This window comes from Mustela nivalis (genome assembly GCF_964662115.1).
Source record: "Mustela nivalis genome assembly, chromosome: 13".
NCBI lineage: Eukaryota > Metazoa > Chordata > Mammalia > Carnivora > Mustelidae > Mustela > Mustela nivalis.
In genome coordinates, this window is record NC_139032.1 from 11,437,603 (window position 1) to 11,464,435 (window position 26,833).

General features: G+C 43.8%; 1 protein-coding gene across 2 annotated transcripts in view; it reads left to right on the top strand.

Annotated features, from left to right (window-relative positions):
- CFAP95 (cilia and flagella associated protein 95) overlaps positions 1-25,723 on the top strand; it is a 233,222-nt gene extending 207,499 nt beyond the window's left edge. Inside the window, exons 7-9 of one of the 2 annotated variants that reach the window (XR_014302247.1) lie at positions 7,171-7,296; positions 22,214-22,333; positions 25,549-25,723. The gene's annotated coding sequence lies outside the window, so the exon portion shown is untranslated. The remainder of the gene's footprint in view (positions 1-7,170; positions 7,297-22,213; positions 22,334-25,548) is intronic. The other variant, XR_014302248.1, reaches the window with a different exon arrangement.
- Positions 25,724-26,833: the final 1,110 nt, after the last annotated feature.

Below are 26,833 nucleotides of genomic sequence, written 5' to 3' on the forward strand. Positions count from 1 at the left end.
GGGGCATTCTTTGGTCCTAGAGGAGGCATTTTACCCAGGAAATGAAAGTCTGCTCTTTTCTCTGACAACCTTTATTTTGTGTTTCTTTGAGATAGATTCCTGAGTCATGTAACCAGTGAACTATGCCAAGTTCCTTTATTAAAATCTCACTGAAGTCTGTAAGATCAGCAAAGAATCACAGCATTAGAACAGTGTTGACTGAAAAGAGACTTTAAAGATTATCAGATCCAATTCTCTCTTTTTATTGGTAAGGAAACAGGCTCAGAGAGGTGAAGTAATTTGTCTGAGGTAACACAGCTTTTAAGTAACAGAGTGAGAGCTATCCTAATTTATAGCCCATGTATTTTAACAGGGGAAGATGGAACAAATGGACCAAATACAGTCACGTTTTTATTAACCTGACATTCTAAGGAAGCCCATTTTCACAATTGTATATTTTCAAGTTTGTCACTAAATCTGGTATTTTTTTAAAGATTTTATTTATTTATTTGACAAAGATCACAAGTAGGCAGAGAGGCAAGCAGAGAGAGAAGGGGAAGCAGGCTCCTCGCTGAGCAGAGATCCCGATGCAGGGCTCGATCCCAGGACCCTGAGATCATGACCCGAGCTGCAGGCAGAGGCTTCACCCACTGAGCCACCCAGACGCCCCTAAATCTGGTATTTTAACAAAAGTTTTCAATATCATAAAATAATCTTAGAACTAATATGTATTTTAAGAATATCTTCCTAGAACAGGGTAGTAAACTCCAACTCCTCTGGGGACCGGCAGGTTGTGGGGGAGGAAGCCAGTGGGAATGGAGGGTCTTCTAACAACCTTAGTGTCCCTTGTTTCTCCTTTCCTCCTCCTCCTCCTCCTCGCCCTCCCTTTCCTCTTCCTTCTCGTCCTCTGACATTTACCAAGCAGCCCACAAACACGACAGTGTGGCCTGAGTGACCAGTTTATTCCCCTATTGGAAGCTATCGGTTCTTTTACCGTCCTGTGAGCATGCATTCCTTCCCACTCACCAGTTAATCCCCAGGACAACGTCAGTCATATTGTAGGTAGTCGATAAATATTTTTCAGTGGGTCGGTGATTAAATATGTACTGAGGTTGGGATTTTGAAATCGATGTAATGATTTGCTTTGGTGAAGAGAATCTGGTTCAGAGCTTGATGAAAACTTTCTCTACAATTTCCCATAGAGTGCAGTACTTTTTCAACATGAGTACCTCGGGAAGGCCACCCCTTATTAACAACCAAGGGTGGATTAATCCCACCCAGTTGCTTTCCTCCTCACCCTGAATTGTGAGCAGTTACACTGGGGTGGAGAATAGGGCGGAGGAAGAGAGGGGTCCTGGGCCAGGAGTTGGGTTTGAAGGCTGGCCTCGCTGCGCAAGCGACAACAGGGAAAGGGGGCTTCAGAGGTCAGAAGGAGGGGGAAAATGTTGATCTAAGTAGCAAACAGTGCCTGGTTTATAACATTGTTTAAGGCTAGTACTAGGGGACTCCAATATGAAGGCAATGGGCTCACTTTCGGATGCAGATGACTCATAAACAAGCTCATTATAAAATCTTCGGAACAGATTTAGCCTTGGATTCTGTTTATCCTGAGCATTGTTTGCCTCCTACAACCTTCCCCTCCCGCGCCCCAAACCATTACACTGGATAGAAATGTATCCCCCCATATATCATTGGGGCCAGGTATCATCAGTGAAATCCTCATCATTTCAATCACAACATAGCCTGTAGTTCAACACACACCTTTGGACCTTCAGGCAGCACACCAAACACATGTCTTTGTTTAGGGGAATCAGCAGCAGAAAGAAGGGCTCCGACTTGTATTTTTCCAAACCTGGTGTGCAGTCATGCCAACAGAATGGGGAAAATTTCCTTTCAAAGCCGCCATGAAGAGCATCCAGATGTCTTCGCTGAGCTCAAGTGCACCTGCACCAGAGGCTGCTTGTTACAGCAGCTGCCAGGATCCCTTGGGAAAGCCATGCTTACTGCCACGAAGTGGTGTCGTGAACAACATGGGGCCAAGAAGCTTCAGGGGAGAGGATGCTGGACTTCACACCAGACATGTGGGTTTGGCTCCCAGCTCTGCATTTTCCTGGCAGGGGGTCTTGAGTGAAGCCTTCCCCCTCCCTGCGCTTCCCTCTGCAGATTTGTATCTCGGTATGGCAGCCTCGGCTCCTCCCATCAACAGAGTGGTCGTTTCCTTGCCTTCCGCTCCGTGCTGGGCACAGCTGTGCATCCACTAGTGCCTCTCTTCCTCACGGCAGCCCTGTGGGTGGTTAGACACCATCATTACCCTCCCCTCCCAGATGGTGAAAGCTCAGGTCAGTGTGCTTAAGAGAACAAGCGCAGCACAGCTAGGAAGGGGCAAAGCTGAGGTTGGGAACCAGGCCTGCTGCCAGAGTTGTTGGAAAGAACAAATGTGATACTGTACAGGAAAGGGCTTCGAAACTGTAATCTAGAGATTGTGAACACAAGTGATTTAAGAGTGCAGAATTTCTTTTAATTTAATTTAATTTTTTAATTTTTATTTTTATAAAGATTTTATTCAATTATTTGACAGAGAGAGAGAGGGAACATAGGCAGGGGGAGCAGGAGAGGGAGAAGCAGGCTCCCAGCCAAGCAGGGAGCCTGCTGGGTGGCTCGATCCCAGGACCCTGGGATCACGCCCTGAGCCAAAGGCAGATGCTTAACTGACTAAGCTTAAAAAAAATTAATTCCAGTATAGTTAACATACAATGTTGTATTAGTTTCAGGTTTAAAATATAGTGATTCAACACTTCATACATGAGCCAGTGCTCATCACAAGTGCCCTCCTTAATCCCCAACACCCATTTCATCCATTTGCCTGCCCACCGCCCTTCTGGGAACCACCACTTTGTTCTCTGTAGCTAAGAGTCTGAGTCTTGGTTTGCCTCTCTTTCTGTCTCCCCCTTTGCTTATTTGTTTTGTTTCTTAAATTCTATATCTGAGTGAAATCATATAGTATTTGTCTTTCTCTGGCTTATTTTGATTAGTGAAATTCTCTAGCTCCATCCATGCTGTTGCAAAGTAAGATTTCATTCTTTTTTATGGCTGAGTACTATTCCATCTCGTGTGTGTGTGTGTGTGTGTGTGTGTGTGTATTCACAATTTCTTTATCCATTCATTCATCAATGGACACGGGCTGCGTCTTCAATTTGGCTATCGTAAATAGTGCTGCTATAAACATAGGGGTGAATGTATGTGTTTGAATTAGTGTTTTTGTATTTGGGGGGTAAATACCCAGTAGTGGGATTACTGAATCATAGGATAGTTCTATTTTTAACTTTACAAGGAACCTCCATGCTGTTTTCCACAGTGGCTGCACCAGCTTGCATTCCCACCCCCAGTGCAACAGGTTATCTTTTTCTCCACATCCTTGTCAACATTTGTTGTTTCTTGTGTTTTCAATTAGCTGTTCCGACAGGTGTGAGGTCATACCTCATTGTGGTTTTGATTTGCATTTCCCTGATGATGAGTGATGTTGAGCATCTTTTCATGTGTCTGTTGGCCATCTGGATATCTTCTTTGGAGAAGTGTCTATCCATGTCTTCTCATTTTTTAATTGGATTACTTGTTTTCTGGGTGTTGAGTTGTATAGGTTCTTTATGTACTTTGGATACTAACCCTTTATGTCATTTGCAAATATCTTCTCCCCTTCAGTAGGTTGCCTTTGAGTTTTGTTGATTGTTTCCTTCACTGTACAGGAGCTTTTTGTTTTGACATAGCCCCAGGTATTTATTTTTGGTTTTGTATCCCTTGCCTTGGGAAACATACCTAGAAAAATGGTGCTGTAGCTGGTGTCAGAGACATTACTGCTCAAAAGTATAGAATTCTCTAGTCAGAAAGGGTACTGTCTGTGGTTGGTGGGCAAGTTATTCAACCTCTCCCAGTCTCATTTTCTTCCTCTGTGAAATGCAGATGATAACAGCACCTACCTCCTGGGGTTATTGCAAAAATGGAATGAAATCATGCATATAAAGCCTGGCACATTCCCGTAAACATTAGCTATTGATTTTAAGTTACTTATATAAATAAGAGAAAATCCTGTTCATAGCCATTTTCTCATCTTAAGTGGACCATATTTGGCTCATTTCCTGTTCCCACTGGAAAGCAAAAGCCAGAAGGAAAGCTGATTACTAATACCAGTTGTTAGCAAGAATATTTTATAGTATGAGTAATGTATGTGCTTATTTCTTTGTACCTCAGCCTGAATAAATGAAATTCAACATGCAGTACTTCACTAAGTCACAGACAATGCCTTCTCCAGCTGTCCATCTCATGCTGGCCCTCAGCAAGGGTTCTCAGGATCCACTCCCCCCCACCCCACAACCCTTCCTCCCAACCTGCTTTTGCTTCTTGTCTCTTTCTTAGCTCTGAATTCTGTACTCTCCTCCCACTTCTGCTCCTTTGGGATGACATTCATCCACTTCCTCTTTGATCATCTCTTTTAGTGGCACCTCTGACTTCCAGTTCTCATACCAAACCTGTGGGTCCCAACCAAAGCCGAGAGAGCCCCACCCCTGTTGTAATTGATGGTGGAGAGACTTTGGCTTTCCTCAGGCTTGGGTTGCTTTGTCTTCTGTTGCTCCCTGTTTTTAGCTCTGGTATGATTCATGCAGGGGCATGTACCAAGCAAAATAGCAAGTGAGGCTCAGGCAATGTCTCTCAATGTCAGACGTCCAGATGTTTCCAAAACCCAGAAGTTTTGATCATGTAGCTAAATTCCTATTCCTGAGGGAATTGTTAGCTTTTCTTCCTAATGTGGCATCATGAAGGCATAGCCTGCCTGTAGCTCATGCACATCAAGAACAGGACCCCCCGCCCCCCGCAGTGCACGGGCATCAAAATTGTCTCTGATGAAAGTGAGTAAGCAGACAAAGACATCTTTTCAGGCTAATATCAAACTGGATCGTGTAGAATTTTCTTCAAAGCTATATGTAGTTTTAGTAATCGGGAAAGATGGTACCAGCAGAGCATGCTTTTTTTGTGCCAGCAAAGCATGCTTTTTCAAATATAGTTTTCCTTGGTGGACTCCCAGGTCGTCCTGCTGCCTACTCGTCCCTGACTCATATAGCTGCATAGACATCGCATGATCTACAGAGGAGTTACCCAGACCTGGGATGGAAGCCCAGCAACCACTGACAGTCATGTGCATTGAGCAAGTTAGTTAACTTCTATAGCCCCTGATGGCAGAAGTGAGCAGACCTAGAACTTATTTTTTGGTTGAGGGGGGAGCGAAGGCGTTAATATATGTAACATACTAGGAGAAGGAGAGCTAGGTGCCTGGGGTGGGTGTGTGAGTAGTTACAGGAAAGGTATGTCTCCTTGTGTCTGTATAATACTGTCACCTCCTGTCCTCATTTTGGTGAGCCATTTGATATAAATAACTTCCTCTGATCACAGGGATCAGCTGGAATTTCATGCTTATCTTAGTGGTAATTCTGGAGTAAACTGTCCATTTAAAAAATATTCCTGGGGCGCCTGGGGGGGCTCAGTCAGTTAAGCGTCCAACTCTTGATTTGGGCTCAGGTCACAATCTCATGGATGTGAGATTCAGCCCCCAGTCCAGCTCCGTGCAGAGTGTGGACCCTGCTTGACACTCTCTCTCTCCCTCTGCCCCTCCTCACTGTGCACATGCATGCTAGCTCTTTCTTTCTCTCTCGCTCTAAAAAATAAATAAATAAATAAAATAAAAATATTCTGAAAAGTATCCTTCTTGTGCAAACACTGTAGGGTTATTGGTTTGGGTTGAGTGTGTATGTGAGCGTACGTGTGTGTGTATCTCCTCATTTCCCAGTTCTTTCCAAGGTCCCTGTTTGTCTTCTCTGAGCCTCCGTTGGAAGCCGTCCTGGTGTCTGTCCAGTTAGACTGCCTGGTGGAGCCGCTCCAGCTCTCTGATTTCAGAATTTCCGTCGGCCTCTAACAGCCACTGTCCTTCAACTATGTCCTTCGCCAGTTTAGCACTAGATGGGCTGTTTGCTCTAAAAAATACATCTGAATGCTTTTTCTTTTTCCAGAGATAAAAGTCTACCAAGGTTCTCTCTTTTTTCCCCCCCAGAAACATATCCCCCTGATGTTTGACAGTTGGGAACTTCATGCTTCATCTGCCAACGAGTAATCTGCCTGGGAGTGAATATAGCCCTTTGGAAGGGAGTTAACTCTTTGAGGGTGCTGCCCTGTTACTGAAGCATAATTTGAGCATTCTAAAAATATATTCTTTTCCTTTTCTCCCAGAGAAGATTTGAACTTGTTTGAAAAATACACACCCTATAAATTAAAGAAACTGTAAAGATGTCAGATGCAGTTAAGAATTTAAAACATGAGGAAAGAGTAGCACAAGGCTCTGTATGGTTACTACTGTCAGATAGTCAGTTTGCTCCAGGCTTCCCAGTAAACAAAGCAAGGATGGAAACTCTCTCCGTTTTCAGAGATACACTTTGGTAATACCTGTCCATGCAAACTTCTTCCCAAGCCAAGAGGGAATTCTCTGTGACCCCACCCCGAGGAAAGCCGTTACAACTCTCAAAGTGTTAGTCTGACCTGAATTGCTGGACAACTCAGAACCTTTGGGCCAGTTTGTCAGCTGACCTGAGCCTAGGAAAACAACGTGGTACTTGTCATGTGCACGTAGACAGAATACAGCTATAAAGTTCCATCCGCTCTGCCTGGACGTAAACATGGCAGCGTTAGAGGGTAACATGAGCCCTGGCTCTTCCACGCAGCGTCATGCAATGGAGCGTGACTGAAATCAGTGTTGATTACTGAATGTGTGCGGTTTGAGATCATTCAACTCCAGGGGAGGTCTCCTTGATCCTTCAAGAGCCTGCCAGAGTTATCTCCGTCCTGAGAAGTTCTGAGACATTGTAGGACTCCCAGCAGAGCACACAGCAAATTAGAGGGGACCTTCTGTGTGCTGTCCATTGGTAGGTTTCAGTTATAGTTTAGTAATATGTCTGCTCCTCAGCTGGGCTGTGAGATCGCTGGGGAGGCTGTCACATCCATCTCCGAGTACCAGTGCCTGACACTCCACCTCAACGGATAACGGGCACGAGGGGAGCAAATGTTGTTATGTCAGCCAGAGTTCTCAGTGCTTTATGTGGCTTTCTATTAACTGCTCCGTGAGGTAGTTACTATTATCCTCCCATTTCACAGATGAAGAAACCATGGCCTGAAGAACAATTGGCTGTTTCCTGGAGGTAAATGGTGGAAGAGAGAACCAAACCCCATGCTCTCAACCAAGACACCAGAATGAAGGCCAAGTCTTAGTATTTTCATGAGGTGAGCCAGCCAGGGGCTTGGGAGATGCTGAACATGTCAGTGGGCTGTGCCTCGGGAAAAGAGGAAGATGTGGTATTTGTTGGGCTCTTCATCTGAACACCCTCTCATCACCACAGTCCTAGGAATGGGGTTTCTTTTTTTTTTTTTTTTTTTTTATTTTAAAAGATTTTATTTATTTATTTGACAGAGAGAAATCACAAGTGGGCAGAGAGGCAGAGAGAGAGAGAGGAGGAAGCAGGCTCCCTGCTGAGCAGAGAGCCCGATGCGGGACTCGATCCCAGGACCCCGAGATCATGACCTGAGCCGAAGGCAGCGGCTTAACCCACTGAGCCACCCAGGCGCCCCAGGAATGGGGTTTCTAACTTCTGGCTGCTGAGTGTTACCTTCAGAAGCCCTGGGACATTCCTAGGGAGAAGTCCTTTATATCCTCATTATTTTTAATTTAATTTTTATTTTTTAAAACTATTATTAACATATCATGTATTCTTTATTTCAGGGGTCCTAAATCCTCCTTTTTTAGTTAAAATTTAATAATACAACTCAACAGTTTTATGGATGGTACTGTATTAACTAATTGAAAGCTACCAGATAGAAATAGAGAGACAATGATCTTTGCTTCTCATTTCCCTGAAACGTTTATTCTCTCTCAATGCAAAGCACTACTTACAAGTTTGCATTATTTCACTCTGAACTCAGCAGATTCTTAAATGACCTGACATCTCTATGGTTTTCTGGGGGGAAGGAATGAAGCAATTACACTAATCTAGTGTTGGTACTTACTGTAACATTTTGATAAATAAAGCCCCGTTCTGAAAGGGAATTGGGCCCTTTTGATATGCTTGGCATATTTCTCTTCCAAAGGCATCCTAAATAGGTTGACTACAAATATTTCTACTAATGAGATGGCCTCGAAATACCACTGCCATGATGGTCGACATAAATAGTGGATTTCATTAGGTTGCTTGAGTCCCACTTTTGATGGTGTAGTAAATCTCAAAACAACTGTGGGCAGTAGATAGATGAAGAGCTTTTTGGGGTATAATTAACTTATTTGAGTATCTACTGGCTACCTTACCATAGTAACTCTAACTCATTCTCTTTAAGTACACTAAAGAGTTTAATACTCTTACAGGGATTCTTAATGAGCCCAAAGGATTTATAACTTAGAATAAAAAACTTTTAACCTATTAGTTTTTTTAGTAGCAATTCTAGTATTTATTGAATGCTTTGTTTCTTTTTTTAATTTACATTCAATTACCCAAGGTATAGTACCATTAGTTTTCTATATAATGTTCAGCGATTCGTTAGTTGGATATAACACCCAGTGCTCATCACATCGCATGCTCTCTTCAATTCCCATCGCCCAGTTACCCCAGCGTCCTACCCACTTCCCTCTCTGCAACCCTCATTTTGTTTCCCGGAGTCCAGTCTCTCATGATTCGTCTCCCTCTGATTTCTTCCCATTCAGTTTTCCCTCCCTTCGCCTACTGTCCTCTGCACTGTTCCTTATGTTCCACGTATGAGTAAAGCCATATGATAATTGTGTTTCTCCGATTGACTTACTTCACTGAGCAGAATCCCCTCCAGTTCCATCCATGTTGGTGCAGATGGTAGCTATTCTGTTGATCCTTTCTGATGGCTGAGTAAGAGTCCAGTGTACGTATGAACCACAACTTCTTTATCCATTCATCTGTTGAAAGACATCTCGGCTCCTTCCACTGTTTGGCTCTTGGGACATCGCTGCTATGAATACTGGGGTGCAGGTGCCCCTTCTTTTCACTACATCTGTGTCTCATTTAACTTATTAATTCTTAGTGAGTGATCCGCCTTTTAGATTTTGTGCACTTTCCTTAGACTTCCTTCTCACCCTCCACATTTACTGTCTCCTCCGACAATATTTTATTTTGTAGAGACAGAGCATACGTGGCAGTTCAGTCATGTATTCTGGTGTGATGTAGTAAGTAACAGAGAATTATGGCAAAATTGTGTATGCAAGACAGGGGACAGATTGCTGTGGTTGAGAAGGTACAAGCTGTGGAGCCAGGAAACCTGCCACTTACTCACCTCGCCTGGGGCTTTTTGTTGACTTTTAAGAGAATCGGTTTCCTCAGCAGAAAATGAAGATAAGACTTAGCTTACAAAACAAAACTGGATTGTTGTGAAGATAAAGATTAAAAAAAATTTTTTTAAATGTTCAACTAACATTTACTGAGCACCTATTAGGTCCTGGTGCCTTTATATACTCAACCTCATTAGTCCTCAGGTGGGTGCACTGACTTTCCAACTTACTGACTGTATTGGTGTGCCATAACAAATTCCTATAAGTGGATGAGTTAGAACAACAGGAATTTATTCTTCCATAGTACCAGGGACTAGAAGTCCAAAATCAAGGTCAGGGGGTGCCTGGGTGGCTCAGTTGGTTAAGCATATGCCTTCAGCTGAGGTCATGATCCCAGGGTTCTGGGATTGAGCTCCACGTTGGGCTCTTTGCTCATTTGGGAGTCTACTTCTCCCTCTCCCTCTGCTGCTCCCCCTGCTTGTACTCTTTCTCTCAATAAATAAAAATCTTAAAAAAAAAAAAAAAAACCAAAATCAAAATTGAGGTCAGTAGGCTTGACTCATTCTTAAGGCTCTGAAAAAAAATCCATTCCATGCCTGTCTCCTAGCTCCTGGTGGCCGCCCACATTTCGTCTTCGCACTCCTTATCTTATGGATACACCACTCCAATCTCTTCCTTGGTCTTCCTGTGTGCTTCCCCTCTGGGTGTGTCTGTCTTCTCCTTTTCTTGTATAAGCATACTCCTCATTGAATTTAGGGCCTCCCGTACCTATAGGATGATCTCATCTCAAGAGATTTAGTTTAATTACATCTGCAAAGACCTGATTTCCAAATAAACTCCCATTCACAAGTACGGAGGCTTAAGAATTAGACATATCCTTTGGGGGCCAGCGTGCAACCCACCACAGTGACCAAGCAAGGAACCAAATCCACCTACTTTCCAATTCACAAACAGATGCCCTCTGGACTCTGCCATGTTCTCTCCTTCTGAGAACATTCTTTTCCAGGGCTAAGGATCTCCTCATGGTTTCTTCTGCTCCTTATTCTGGAATTCTTTGGTTCCCTATAATTCTAATTTATACAAGAAAGTTGCCAGGGCACCTGGAAGAAATCCCTGAAATCTACTAAGTTTTTCATTTCCTTATAAATAAGGACATCCCTTGCCTAAATAATCTTGGAATAGTGAGTTGAGCTACGCATGCTGGAGTTGTTAAACCATCCAAGCTTGTAGCAAAACCCAGAAGATAGTTAAGACGAGTTGAATACTTACCTGCCCTGTGTGCCTCGGGGGCATTGTCTCGTTTCAGCCTAGGAGACAGTGATTATAACTTTCTCTCATTTACAGAAGAAATTAGGGTCCAGAGAGGTTAAGGAACGTAGCTGAAATCACAGAGCTGCTCAGTGGTGAAGCTGAGATTTGAACCCAGGCAGGCAGACAGCAAACCCCATGCTCTTGAAACGGGAATAGAGGAATGTTACCACAGCAGCTCCTGGCACAGAGTTCAGACCCCTGCCGCGGGGCTTAATGAACAAAGACTTGTTAATCACGCAAATTACCTATGCATTTCTAATGGGAACAGCCTGGGCTTTCAGATGTCCCTTTGTTTTCCCTCATTTCATTTTTGGAGTGACACTGTTGAAAGATATTTGGAACTGTTGAATGAAAACTGCTTGGAACTTTAGCTGAGTTTTCAGGAAGAAAAAAAAAATCAGGGTATTTCCTTTATGTCGTGACTGTTCCAATCCCTTTGGTCTGGAGTCTCCTTATGCATTCATGACTCGGAATAATTGTTTTTAATTTGTCAGCACATTATAATATAATTTTGCTCAAGAAAAATAACATTCACACACACACACACACACCACCACCACCACCACCACCACCACCATGAAGCCTGAGTTTGCTTTGGTTTATCATCAACATAAACAATTTCCCTTCAACAGGATAATGTAATAAAAAACCACCTAACTATGAAAGAGGATGTAGTGAGTTAGATGTAGTCAGCACTATAATTCTTTCTTTCTGACTAATATTTTCAAATTATCCTTAGCTACCGCAGGGAAGATAAATCCGTAATATGACCCCAAAGTCGAAATGAAAGCTTATTGCTTTAGAGTATACCCATTTATTTTTAATGCTCATGTCTGTTTTTAAAGAATGGCTTTGTAAAAATATTTTAGCTACTTAAAACATAAACTACACCGTCTCCTATTCCGTGATCTTAAGGGAAATACGGGCCTTAACTGGAACGGCTGCTTGTCTTTTCTTGCCTATAAAGCCATTCAGTCATAATGGTGTAGTTTTAGCTTATATAGAAAAGGTCATCTTTTTTTGTATACTGTCCTCTTAATTCACTTTGGATCCTTGAGAAAATATTTAGGCCTTACAGTCCTTCTGGTAGATTTATTATTTTCCTCTTCAAGTAAGGTAGTTAAAGAATTGAGAGACCTTGCTTCAAGTCCAGAGCTGTCTTTGTAAATCACACACTTGAGACATTCTCAGGAGCATATATTTGGATTCAGGGTTGCAACTGAATTGCACAAGGATGAGTGAAACCAGGAAAAAAAAAAACAAGAGCTCTGGCAAGACAGGAAGAGACCGGCCCTCCTGTCCCTTTGCTGAACTACTTCCTCTCCTCCACATTCGATACAGCGAGTCACCAGGACAACAAGAGGCCAGAGACAGAGTGAAATTGCATTGCAACTGGCAACCAATGTGTTTTGACTTCTAAAAGCCATAACAAAGAAAACTACTACGGTTGTATATAAAGTTTCTGTTTTATGCAGAGCACTCTATGTTCCCCAAATGAGCACTTGAAGATTTTTGCTCAATATACTGGTTTATAGAATTTCTATCAATTTGAAAGGAACACAGTGTCTTCCCTGGGTGTCTGAATGCCGTGGATTTACGTGACAACAGTGAATTCAGGGAATTTCCCAGCCCCTCTGTGGAGAAGTTGTGCTTATCCTCCTAGAGTCAGGGGAGCTGAAGAGCAGAGAGTTTAAGGGATTTGCTCAAGGTCAATGAGAGATCAAGGAATATTTGGCTCCAGTTTCGTGTGCTAATTATTATTCAGTTGCTCTCTCCTTCATTTATGCTTTTGTTAATCATTATTTTTTCCTTAAAGCTCGAGAAGATGAGACTGAAAGCCTTTTGCAAAAGAAAACTGGCTTTCGATATTTTTGTTGTCAATATGTGCATGTTCTGCTATTTTTTAAAGATTTTTTAAAATTTCATTTTTTAAAATAATTTTTTATTTTTTTCTTAACATATAATGTATTATTAGCCCCAGGGGTAAAGATTATATTTATTTATTTGACAGAGAGAGATCACAAGTAGGCAGAGAGGCAGGGAGAAGCACTGCCTGCCACGCAGAGAGCCCAATGCGGGGCTTGATCCCAGGGACCCTGGGAACATGACCTGAGCAGAAGGCAGAGGCTTAACCCACTGAGCCACCCAGGCGCCCCCGCTGTTCTTGATTTAAATCTTTTTCTCATTGCTTAAGGGCTGTCATAGTTGCAGACTCCAAACCCGGACTCTTGAAGAGAAAGGAGTATTAACCTGACCAGCTTTCAATATGCCACACTGACTGTTGACTCCAAGACTATCGCGGTGTTACCTCAGTTCTTAGAGGGCTGAGTCCTAACACTCAGTGGAGTTCCCACACGTCGTATCGGTGCAGCTTTCGTGTTACTAAGCGAGGAACCCCACACCAAAGATAAAATAGAAGTCATTCTTTGTTTCCTCTTTTTTCTACCTTATAATCTGATTAAATCCTAAAGTATGGGGGTAATGAAAGTAATGAAATAAATTATCTGGTCTGTTTCATTTTGACTTGCAAAACTATTAGTTCTATTTTTCATTGTCCTAAAGTATATAGAAATAAAATTTACCATTATAACCATCCGTAAGTGTACGGTTCGGTGGCATTAAGGGCATTCACGCTGTCCTACAGTCATCTCCACCATCCATCTTCAGAACTTCTTCATCATCCCAAACTGAAATTTTTTATCTGTTAAACTCTAATTCCCCATTTTCTTCAACCCCTACTCCCTGGTAACCATTCCTCTATTTTTGTCCCTATTAATTTGACTACTTGAAGTACCCCATGAAAGTGGAATCATGCCATATTTGTGTCTGGCTTTTGTGTCTGGCTTACTTCACTTAGTGTCATGTTTTTAAGGTTCATCCGTGTTAGAGCATGTACCAGAATTCCATTTCTTTTGAAGCTACATAATATCTATTTTGTGTACATAACATTTTATTTATTCATTCATCTATTACTGATGGACCTTTGGACTATTTCTCCTTTCGGCTATCATGAAGAATGCTTCTTTGAGCACTGATGGGTGAGTATCTCCTCGAGTCCTTCCTTTCCACTCTTCTGCATAGATACCTAGGAGTAAAATTGTTGGATCATATGGTAGTTCTGCTTCCATTTTGAAGAACTGTCATACTGCTGTTCATGGTGGCTATCCCTTTCTATATTCCCACCAACAAGGCACAAGTGTTCCAGTTTCTCCACATGCTCCACATGCTCCCCAACACCTGTTATTTTGTTTTTTCGGTTTTTTTTTTTTTTTTTTTTTTGGTAATAGCCATCCTAATGCATGTGAGTGGTTAATCAATTGTATTTTAAACCATATATTAGCTATAGTGGACATGTGCCGCGTTTGCAGTGACATATCATCTTCTGAAAAGCTTTTCTGAATATGGAGAATTTCCATGTTATACGTTCTACCTCTCTAATACAGAACGCAGAGCTCGGATCCCCAGCTTCCTTTTCACCTAGAATAAAATCATGTGGCCCAGACTCAACTAATCAGATGGATCTATGCAAGATTGAAGTTCCTATGTAACCAACAAAAGAGATAAGCTCTCTCCAGCACTTCCATTTTGTTGGCGTGGGTGTTAACAGTGGAATCTGGCTTTGCGGAGGCACTTTCAATTGAAATAGATCTAATGCAGTCAAGTTCCCAACATGTAGGATGATGGTGGCATTTCCTCATCAAGCCATTTATGTGGTATGATTGGGTGTTATTCCTGGAAGCTCATCCTCAAGCCATTTCTCCTAAGAGTCTGTTCCAATCCAACTCAATTGTATACTTGTCTTCACCATGCGCCATGCCATCAGCGAGGCTTCTGCCTGGGGCCTTGGAGTGGGGAAGGGCATGATCTGCATATCGACTTTCTTCTCTCTTTTTCCTCTAGTCTTGGTTCTTACGGAGCAGGGGCAGGGAGGATGGATGAAGAAAAGAATGTTCCCCTAACTGGCACCACTGTAGTACCCTCTGTGGCACATGTCTAAATACTAGCTGTCTGGTGGTGGGCTTTTCTATACGGGCAAGTGACCAGAATGGAATTTATATAAGACTTCATGAAAGAACAGCTAAGGGAGGTTCAGTAAGGTCAAGGTTGAAGGCAGCAAGTGGATGAAAATTGAACCAGTTCAAGTTCATCCCTCTCTAAGTTCAGGTTGGCTACCATGCTAGGTACTGAAGGTGCAGCTGTTTGAGGGCCCTGTTTTTATATGGGGGTCTAGACCCATCTCCTGACCTGGGAGAACCCCTCAGACTTGACATTTACCCTTGCCCCCTGCTTTGGTCCATGGTGGAACACTTCACAGCCTCCCACTGCTGGAGGCTGCATTTGATTGATTACCTCTTGGGTGGGGTGCTAGCAAGTCGGCTCAAGTCTGGCTACCTGTGGACCCATGGGCGACTTGCATGACTTTGCCCCACCGAGTTGTGTGAGTACAGACTCCTACATACTTGCATTCTCTGTGCCCTGTCATCTCTTTCCATTTCTTTTCCCCTTGCACATATAGGGCACAGATCAGCAAATGCACTGTACAAACAGAACCAGATAAGGAATAAGGTGTCAATAAGACACTCTACATCTTTGAGAACAATGTTTGGGCCCCGCTTCACATTGGTGGGATTTGGAAAACAGCAGCTTCTCTTTTCTCTCCCAAGGGGAGAGGAGGGAAAAGTCACACTACTCATCCTTTCCCAGCAACACCCAACCTATGGGATTGTCCTTTCTTTCCCTAACCTGGAGGCTAGATGTGGAAAGGAGTATATACTGGGGATACAGAGCCCATTCAGCCACTTCTTAATAACTCCTGGAAGAATTACCTGGCCCCAACTTCTTTCATTTTTTTTCTGTCAAATCTGGAACATACTTATCTCTCTATCTTTTATCTCTGGGCAGTAGCTCATGTTCTATTCAGTAACCTATTACGTTCATTCTCTAGATATTTTTCCTGGGTAAAACTCATAGTCTCCTTTCAGAAATTTACATATTTGCATTTCATCCAAAGTCTCTTGTATCTCCAGTGATTTGTCTTTTAGATATAATTTTTGTGTCACAGATTTTAACTAATACAGCATACAATAATAGTGCTGTACTTAGATTCCTAAAGGATTCCAGATGAACCCCATCAGATCTTCACTGGGATTGTTAGAAACCACAGAGACACTATAGGACACCAAAGTTAAGGAGTAAAACCTAAAGGTAGCCAGAGAATATAGATGACCTCTAAAGGAACAACTGTAGCATCAAGAAACTTCTCAACATCAACTGAGGCCAGAGGATAATGGAATAATTCCTTCCGCATTGGAAGATAGAAATTGTTTTTCTTTTCCACCATACGCTTGTATATTTCCCAGATGCTCATTCTTTTAATATAGTAGTAGTATTTTTTTTAGATGAATCATCAGTGTTTGCATTATTATAAGCATGAATTGCTTTGAGTGTATGTGACTCGGTTTTGCCCACTGAAAGTGTCAATGAGTTCTTGTTGTGCCCATTGTTTTGATATTTCAGAACGATAGGCCTTGGTGTGCATCCATTTTCATCCATTGTTCTGAGCATTTAATGAACCATTCAGGCCAGAAACTTGTATATTTGTATATTTGTGCCCATCATTGCATGATTGCATGGTTAGGCATGCAATTCTTGATTTCAGCTCAGGTCATGATCTCAGGGTCTTAAGATCGAGCTCTGTGTCAGGCTCTGTGCCAAGCATAGAGCCTGCTTAAGATTCTCTCTCCCTCCTTCTTCCTCTTGCCCTGACTGCTCATGTTCTCTCTTAAATGAAGAAGAGGAAGATGGAGGAGGAGAAGGAGGAGGAGAAAAAGAAATATAAATTTATATGACGTCTTATAATATTTTATATGTTCTTCTATTTTCTTTGCTTTATGATCTGATTTTTGGGAGATCGACTCACTTGGACCTCTGACCTTTCCTATTGAGTGTTTCCGTTCTGTTCTCATGTTTTTAATTTCTAAGAGATCTTTTATGTTCTCTAAATGTTCTGGTTTTTTTTTTTTTAAAGATTTTTATTTATTAATTTGACAGAGAGAAATCACAAGTAGACAGAGAGGCAGGTAGAGAGAGAGAGAGAGAGAAGCAGGCTCCTTGCTGAGCAGAGAGCCCGATGCGGGACTCGATCCCAGGACCCTGAGATCATGACCTGACCCGAAGGCAGCGGCTTAACCCACTGAGCCACCCAGGCGCCCTAAATGTTCTGTTTTAAATGGTATTCTGAACTTGTTTCTGGGATTCAGAACCGTGACGTATCTCTCTGAGGATTTTAATAATTGTTTTATTTTGAAGCTTTGTTTTCCTTTCATGGTTTATTTTTCATCCAAGTTGTTTTTCTCTGTTAGTGGCTTGTTTGTTTGATCGTGTGTATTAGAGGCATTCTTCAGCTGTCTCGTGATCTTTAAGTGTCTGTTCATGTTTAATTGTGGGTAAGAAGCTGACTGGAAGATCTAAATGAGTTTCACCGGAGGGTGATGTGCTTGGACTGTTTGTCAAGGAAACCTCAGTGTCACCGTGTTTATAGTTTTCCTCAATATCTGGTCAGATTCCTTGGAGATGAACCTCTGTTATCATTCTTCTATTTGGAGAGAAAAAGTCTGGTCATAATCATTCTGGAGACTGTGTAGATTAACAGGGCTTAGAGGCAGGGTCTCCACTTTCAGTGTTTCATGCATTCATTTCTTCACCTGGTCTCAGTGTGGTACTTCCCCTCTTAACCCAGTCTGTGCCCTCTGAGTCCAGCCTACCTCGTTCTGCCCTTTCCAGAGAATAAACATCCATCTTTTGCTAGGGTAGTGTGATGGTTAGTTTAACGTGTCAACTTGACTGAGCTAAGAGATGCTCAAATAGCTGGTAAACATGATTTCTGGGTGTGTCTGTGAGGGTGTCTCTGGAAGAGATTGGTATTTGAATCAGTAGACTGGTAGACCGAGTAAAGAAGACGCTCTCACCAATTCCAGCGGACATCATCCAGCCCCTTGATGACCTGAATAGAACAAACAAATGGAAGAAGGGTTAATTTACTTTCTGCTTAACCTAGGCCATCCATCTTCTTCTGCCTTCAGACAATTGTACTCACCATTCTCAGGCCTTCAGAATGGGACCGGGACTGTCACCTTTGGTTCCCTTGGTTTTTTGGGCCTTTCTGTTCAGACTGGGACTATGCTACTGGCTTCCCCAGTTAGAGGAGAAGTCCTCCAGTAGCATGGAGTCTGGACAGTGCTTCTCAAACAGCTTTCCTGATCATCCTCATTTTTGGCCAGCCTCTTCTTCCCTATTTCCAATATTACCCAGGGTCATCATCTTCTGGAGTCTTGGTAATGTTGTTGAATAAACTGAACCAGCTTCAAATCTGACTTTGATCTGCTAGGTCATATTTTTGGTTATCCACCTTCTTTCTGGCTTCCAAAAGTTTGTTGTTGTCTTCACTTCTGTTCTCCATAGATTCAGTGGCTTCTACATTTCTACATAATGACTATTTGTTGTAGTTTCTTTTAATTTTTATTGATTTATTTTTAAGATTTTATTTATTTGACAGAGAGAGAGATCACAAGTAGGCAGAGACATAAGCAGAAAGAGAGGAGGAAGCAGGCTTCCTGCTGAGCAGAAAGGCCAATGCGGGACTTGATTCCAGGACTCTGAGAACATGACCTGGGCTGGAGGCAGAGGCTTAACCCACTGAGCCATCCAGGTGCCCCTTATTCATTGTAGTTTTTAAATGGATTCTGGAGAAGCCAAATTTGGATGAACATGTTCCACCACCATTTTTACCCAGAACTGTCATCTAGAAGTCTACATCCAATTGAACTCATTTTTTGACTGATGCTTTTAAAGACTAGGAGAATTGACCTCTTCTAGTCTTAGCTGACAAAAGTTCCTAAAGGATGTATTTCAAAAAGAAGGAAATTGAGCCTTGGGGGAAAAAAGTGGAATGCAAGAATTAATAGACTCAGGAACCTGATGGGGTTGCCACCAGGTAGATGGCACCTGATGGTGGACGCCATCTATAGGGACGCTCTTCCCTTCTGGAGGAATGTGGTGATGTCTTTGACCCAATGTGGAAACCTAGCGGAGACGCGGAAGGTAGCTGCCACTGCAAGAGTTTCCCATACCTAGAGTGATGGAAACCATTTCAGTCCTATTGCCACGTTTGGGAAGGAAGCCTAGAAGTGAAGGAACCAGTTTCCCATGGAACATCCCCATCCCACCAAACATGAAAACAATTCTGAGTCCAAGGAGGTGGATATTCAGAAATCTAATTTGAGCCTGCTATGGGTGAATGAATAAACAAAGCTTCCCCATAACAAAACAAATATAAAATAAATGTATATATAAAGTAAAATGTGCAATGAGAAAAGCAACCTTTTGAGTTTGGGGGTAGTTAATGAGGCTTCTAGCAGTTTGGAACCAAGATGTCTCATTGAAGTTTCTGTTTTTTGTTGTTTGTTTCTTCAAGAAGACATTTTTAGTGGACACGGACACACCTACCCTTTAGGCTATAACCAGGGACCAAGATAATTTCCTTTAGCCTCTAAAAACGTAATCCTGTAAGAAGCCTCTTTGTATCTTCTACTCCATCTTGTTTGTACCTCCTCAGGTATCATCAGATGAAGGCTCTAACTTAAATCCTGAAACTATTTTCTACATTACCATTTTTAATGTCTTAGTTGTTGGTACTTATAATGGCATCCATGCAATAGTTTAGATTTTTTTCCTACTCTGATAAGACATGAAAGCTACAGTTTACCCATTGTCCAATTTACATTTCTAATTTCTGCCTCTTCCCACCCTACAAAGGCAGGACACTATATATGAAAGGCTATTTTGATGGCCAGACTCCATAATCAATCTCAACGATAATCCTGACCTGGGAAAAAAATTGAGTTGATAGAGTATTAGTAGGACACCTGGGTGGCTCAGTTGGTTAAACGTCTTCCTTTGGCTCAGGTCATGATCCCAAGGTCCTGGGGCTGAGTCTCAGCATCCGGCTCCTTGGTCAGCAGGGACCCTGCTTCTCCCCCTGCCTGCCCCCCCACCTCACCCCAACCCAGCTTGTGCTCTCACTCTCCAACAAATAAATACATTAAAATCTTTTTAAAAAAATAAAATGAATATTAATATTTATATGTGACAGCACTTTTCTGAGTACTCATATAATAAAAAACAGTACTACTAATAATAGAAACTCATCTAGTACTCATTACCACCCCATGTGGCGGGTACTACTATTATTTGCATTTTGCAGAAGAGGAAATTAAGGCACGGAGGCACTCAACAACGTGCTCTAACTTCACAGGTAGTAAGTGGCAGAGCTCCAAGTTACACTCCGGCAGTCTGGCTCTAGAGTTCATGGTCGCAAGGACAAAATTACAAAACCTGTTCCAATAGAACACTTTCTTGTTCTTTTAGAACAGCTTAAAGAAAATTAACAGTAGTACTACTTGATTGTGTTGATGATGAAAATATTAAGCCAGAGCATTCTTAACCCTGGCTTAGGAGAATCAACTTGGAGAGCTTTAAGGAAGCACCAGTGCTTCGGTCCTATCCCAGAAATGATTTCGTTGGTCTGCTGGGCCCAACCTTTGGATTAAAAAGAAAGAACTCCCCAGAAGGTTGTAATGTACACCTGGAATTGTGTTCCACTGGACCGGCTCCTGGAGGCATCTTGCAATGCCTAGGGTAGAGCTTCTTCATTATCACCCCTCACCTGGCCTCAGGTACTTTGAAAATCTGAAGGAACTGGTGTCATTTAACATGTTTAAATACCCAGCATTTTAGGCCTTTGCATTTCAAGCTTCCACATACACGTGCCCACACCCTTCACGGGCCTGTTCAGAGCTGACATGTGTCTATTCTGTCTCTGAGTAGTTGTATCACTGTCTCTGTTCAGTTTAAATCAAGTCACGCAGAGTGTAATCCTTGATCTAACACATGAATAATGTCCGAGGATGTAAGTCAGAAGCTAAGCTGGGGTATCACACTCTTCTCAGCGATCGATCGTTCGGGCTGCAGAATTCATTCTTCCTCTTTTCCAGGCCCTAGCACTCAAACAAAACTTGAAGAAGAAAAAGCATATCACTTGGGTTTAGCCCAGGTTGGCCCCAGGGCCCACCACCCCTCATCTCTGTATCCACCGTTAACTGTCATTACGTCCAATTCCAAGGTCTTTCAGCTCAGCAGAAGGCCCAGCAGGTGACACAGAGACTTAACTCCAGGGATTGGAGGGACTGTCCCAGGGGCGAACATGCTTGCTCACAAGCCAGCCTGCGCAAGACCCCCTTCCCCCACCTCCCAGCACAGACCCTTTCTACCCATTCCCCCTGCTGTGAACCTTGAAACACCAGCAATGTCTACAGCAAGGTCAAATAAGACACTGCCCACTGGCTCTTTTTAATACTGCCCCAGGGGTCACGGAGCTGTTTGCAGCCTGGTGTGGGATTTAGGGGAACAGACGTTTCTGGGTTCCTGACAGCCCAGCCTTTCTCATGGACCCCAACAGGAGTCCATAGGGCTGGGCTGGGCCGGGCTCGGATGGTCGGATGCAGGCTGCTTCATGACTCCCAAGGCCTGATGCGTCCATCCAGGGGCCGAGTCCTCTCGCTGCAGCCCCCTCTGCCTCTCCTGAAAGTGGGCTTCTGAGAGCCTGCCTCCCCTTCCCTCCCTGCCCAGAGTTTGCCAGATGCGCTGCTCGGCTCCAGCCTCCCTGTTCAGGCTGCTGCTCCTCTTCCCGGGGGCTCTGGGCTCTCAGAGCACATCTGTGCAGTTCATTTGTTTCTATAAATACCTTCCTGAGTGACCTAGAACTTGGATTTAGTTATTTCCCTTCTAATGACAGGGCTGCAGCCCAGCAGGCCTCTGGGCCACCTATACCTGTGAGGATTCCAGAGCCTCTCCTGCAGCATTTACTGAGCACCCAGAATTAGCCGGGCCCACCAATTACACGGGCGCAGAAATAAGTATAAAGCCGACTTCCCAGCCCTTGAAGTATCAGCTTCCTTTGCAGATAACAGAGTCATAAACCAACTTATTGCAATGCAGCCTAATAACATACATTGTAGTTTAGGAGGACAGGAAGCCTAGAGAGAGGAAGAGAGGTGTCTTTAGAAATAAGTGGGAGTGGGCAGTGTAAACGCACTGTTTTTTTCCTTTTGGTGGCAAGTGCCCGACTTAAGCTTTGATTGCTGAGGGCAGCCACTGCAAAGACTGGAATCACTATCTCGAATAGCTATCTTGAATAAACACGTTTTCTAGCCACAGGGTCTCCTTTCCTCACTGAGTCTCCTTTGTTTTAAAGATACTGGTTAATTTTGGTAACTGGCTATTTGGGCCACTTGCTTTAAATTCCCGCCCCCATGTTTTAAACTCACCAGTAGTGAGCCCAGAAACCCTAGGTCCCCACCCCAACCCCAGTAAAAGCAGAACCCAGGTCCATGGGCACGTGTCTCTCTACCTACAAACCTTACAGTGGCCTCGGGTATGCTGTATAATTCCCAGGTCTTATAAGTAATAAACCTTTATTTTTTTCCACAGTTTGCTGGTAGTTGTTGTTGAAAGACAACTTGTAATCATAGTAAGAACTACAAGGGTCAGTCTTGTTGGAGCAGTTGTTTGGAAAGAAGAGTGGTCTGTGGGAACGTCACTGGGGCCAAGGTGAGTGCCTCTGGGCCTTTGTAGCTGGTAGGATTACTATCCTAGGTGCGACCCACACAAAACAGAGTACAGGAGTTTCCTAGGCCTACATACAAAGTACAACATTCTGGGTAACTTTAACAACAGAAATAATTGTGCTAGAGGCCAGAAATAAAAAACATGTCAGTGGGGTGGGGGGTGGGGTCCCTCTGAGAGCTGTGAGGGAGAAGCAGCTCCTGGCCTCTCCAGCTTCCGCTGGTTTGCTGGTGATCTTCCAGAACCATCCCCAGGACCTCTGCCTTCATCTTCAAGGGTGCTCTCCTTGTTTGTATTTATGTCCAAACGTCACCTTTTTAAAAGGACACCGGTCCTACCGAGCTAGGGCTCACTCTTCTCCAGTGACCTCATCTTCACTAACTGTAATTGTAATGACCCTATTTTCAAATAAAGTCACATTCTGGGGTATTCAGGAATAAGACTTCACTATATGACCTTGGGGGTTAGGGGAACAGGATTCAACCCATTACAAGGAGCTTGCCCATGGGAGAAGGCGAGGAAGGCAACAGAGAGAAGAGCAGGTGAGAACACAGGACAAGTGGCCCAGGGGACACAGTTAGGGACCAGCACATTGCTGGTGTGGGAGTGGGTGGTTAGCGTGAGATGGATTTGGGATGGAAAGGGAGGCTCAACTCTGATCACAAAGGGCTTTTTCTGCAGAACTTCTGGATATAGATGCTTCACTGGGACAGAGAGAAACTCACTTTGCTGGCCTTGGCCTAGCTTAGGGGCAGAGGAAGGAGGTGTGGGGTCTGAGAAGGACATCGCTCAGTGCTTGCCCAGGCCTTCCCTGCACTGAAAGTGTAGACAGGTCAAGACGGCTTCGGTGGTAGCTGGAGCCAGGTTCGCAGTCTGGCCCCCACACCTTTGGGTCTCTCCCCCAACTCTTTAGGCCTCGTTTCTTCCCCCACAAATTGACCATGAAACCACCTGGCACATCACAAACACTAAGTAATAGGTGGTAGTGTTTTCACAGTGATGACTCAGCCCCATGAATTTTGACTTAAAAATTTTTTTTCAGAAGATTGCCATCAAACCATAGTGAAAGATGTCTGACTCCCAGCTAGTTTCAGAGTCAACTGATGGAACAAAGATTCATGCTAGAAAGTATCTGTATTAAGTTATCTGTTCCCTTTTAAATGCCCACTGTAAAGGAAATATCTACTTTACCGCTTCAGGGTACTTGAGTGTGGCAGTTGGAAGAGTGGGGCATCTATTTTGTATTAGCAGGAGATTCTTTTGTTGGGAACTGCTTAACCTCGGGCCTCTGTCCCTCACGGTGGATGAGTCAGGCCTGCAGCAGACACATGACTGTCCCCAAGGGGTCAGAGGCAGCTGGTGCTGGTCAGAAACCAAGGGACGCTGCCAGCCAGCCTTGGGGCAGAGCCCCCAGACACCTCCTGCAGGAATGCACGAAGGTCACTGGCAGGACAACCCGCAGCGTCTGGGATTGTTTCACCGGCTCGTTTTCAACCTGACAGCACGCGGTGGGGCAGGGCATGTTGGGGTCTGTGTGGAGAGAGAGAGCGAACATGAAAGCAACACAGAGAAAATGCTGAGTGAGAGGCAGAGGGGAGCCCCAGAGTGCAGCACAGAGACCCAGAGAGAGACAGACAGACACAGAGGAAAAGAAAGAAAGATGGAGAAAGGCAGAGACAGACAAAACTCCAGGACAGGGACAATGTCTTGGCATAGATCAGAGGGGACCTAGGAAGAAAGCAAGAAAAGAAAAGAAAAAAGAAAAGAAAAGAAAAGAAAAGATATAAAGTTACATATGTTATTTTAAAACTAATATGTGGTAGAAAGAAACCAAAGTATAATTACTATAAGGAATTCTAAATAGTCTTACATTTGTACAGGACTTAGAGTATACAAAGTCCTTTCTGCGTGCCCAAATCCTGGCCAACGAGGAAGCGACCTTATGACTTCCCATCTCGTCCCCTCTGCTTAGAGAATGTGATCTGGCTTAAAAGTCAGTTCTTTCGGCCTCTGATTTCTCTTCTCTAGAATGGGGCGGGTCATCTGTGTCTGGCCGCCGGGCCTCCCATCCTCTGTCTCCGTGGTTCGTTCTTGGGGCTGTAAGTGGCAGTTCAAGGATTGAAGTTAGCCTCCCACCAAGTTTTACTCTACCCCAACAGGAATTAAAATACATTCTGTTGTAATTCATTGCCAGTATTTGAAAATCAGGAGCTATTGAATCTATAGCTGGACGTTGGGCTTCTTTGGAAAGATTGGGCAAAAGAGGCAGGGCTGGACCCCAATCCCCCACCGCAGCATGGCCTCCAGCCGTGGCTCTGTGCGGCTGCCCGGGAGACAGCAGGCCCGTTTCCCTGCACGTGGCGGCCTGGCTTCTGCAGACCTTGTCAGGAGAGACAGGCCTTTGTAAAGAGGAAGGTTTAGGGGCATTGCAGCCGGACATGTGACCCAGAACAAGTAACTTGGGCCTGTTTCCCCATCGTCTGTAAGATGGAAATGACAAGCATCCATCTCACTGGAATGTGGCAGGATTGAATGAGAGACGCATGGAAAGTGCCAGGCACATGATGGCCCAACACTTCACACTTTCTGTGTTAGTGTCCTCCGGCCACCAGGACAAACCTGGGGACTGAAAACAACAGAAAGTTCTCTCCCATAGCGCTGGAGGTCACAAGTCTGAGTCAAGGAGTCCGCAGGGCCACACTTCCCCGGGGCTCTGGGACAGGATCTGTGCCTCTTCCGGCTTCCGGTGGCTCCAGGCACTCCTCAGCCTGGGGCTCCCCAACTCCTGTCTCTGCCTCCTCCCTGACTTGTGTCTGTTACTGCTCTTCTGTCTGTTAGGCACTTGCCCTTGATTTGGGGCCCATTTTTATAATCCAGGATGATCTTTCCTCAAGATTCCTAATTTAACAGCATACCTTTTGGGAGGGTTTGCTACCATTCAACCTGCTGTAATACCTGATGTTTAAATTGAGTGATTTGTGTTATTTAATCACTTGATTGAGCTAAATCTTGGGGGAGAGAGTCCCGGGTAGCTCCGCCCTGGGGGCCTGATGTTGCTTTCCCAGGGGTCGAGGTAGCCCACGGTTACAGGGCTCCATGATTTGTGACCAGAGGAAGTGGGTTGACGCACATAATTTCTAGATACTCTAGATTCTCTCCTTGATGCTCTCCATGTGCAGTGCTCTTTCTGTTCTCCGCAGACTGTCTATGCGGGACACAAGTGTGCTGTCCAGATCCTCCTCCAAGGAAGGGCTTGTCATCTCAGGTGGTGGGATTATTGTCTTCAAACAGCACTCAGCCGTCATCCTCTTTGGGTCAGTCTCAGTGTAGAGAGCCACTTGGATCATCTGTCCTTGTGTGGACCACATCCCTGTATGACAGAAGGAGCAGTTCAAAGTACGTGGCCATATCAGCCCAAGATGAGATAAAGTGTGTGGGTCATTTTAACTCCAGTGTAACCTGTGGGGTCAGGAGAGGACCTGTGGGGCCTGCATTGCAATGCCACTTCTCCCTCAGCCCAGTCCTGCCTCCTCCTCCTCCCTTCCACACGTGTGGAGCCCAAGGGCACCCCTAGTAAGCCTCCTGCACCCTAACCTCCAAATCAGAGTCTGCTTCTCAGCGACCCCAACCTCACCACTGTCAAAAGATCATCTATTCTTCAGATCGTGCAGTTATGTGTGAAAGCAACATTTTATTCCGACTAACTTTGTGTTTATGTGTAAGGATGCGCTTCCCAGAAGTGGCAATAAGTGATATTGCCTGGAGGTCTTAATTCATATTTAAAATTTTTTGAAGATTTCTTTATGGCTTTGATGTTTTTCATTTTCCTAAGACTTGGGACATGCAAATGAATCTAAGGCAATCCTAAAACACTGAAATCCTCAGCAAATACCTGGAAAAAGGAGCCCTGGTTTTAGTGTTGCTAGAAGCATGCTTGGTTGAAACCAGTGTTTTTAGGTTTCAGGTGGCTTCCTATCTGTCTTTGAATTTTTAATTAAGTCATTTGATGAAATCATTAGATATTTAACATCATCTATGAGCAAGGAATCAAAAAAGAATATAAGACAAAGGAGACAGGTTACTTTACCAATTGAGAGACAAGGTTTTTGGAATAAAGCAGATGTGGGTTTAAGTCTTCTCTCTGCCTCTTGCTATCACTGATCTCTGTACCTCAGTCTCCCCATCTGTTAAAGGGGAGCAATAATGATACTGATCTCATAGAGCCCGTATGAAAGTTAAATAAGATTTTCTATATAAAATATTTATAATAGCACATCAAATATTATTCACTATGAGCTACCACCTGAGGCAAGGCATATAAACACACACACCCTAAACAAATTTTAGGTCCTTTGAGTCACTGCTTACAGGAAACTCATGAGAATTTGCCCAAACTTATTTCACAAAAGATCCTGGGGCATTTTTCTTATTAGAGAGAAGGCTGTTGAATTTCTGATACTGAAGGTGACCAGGGAATAAAGACCT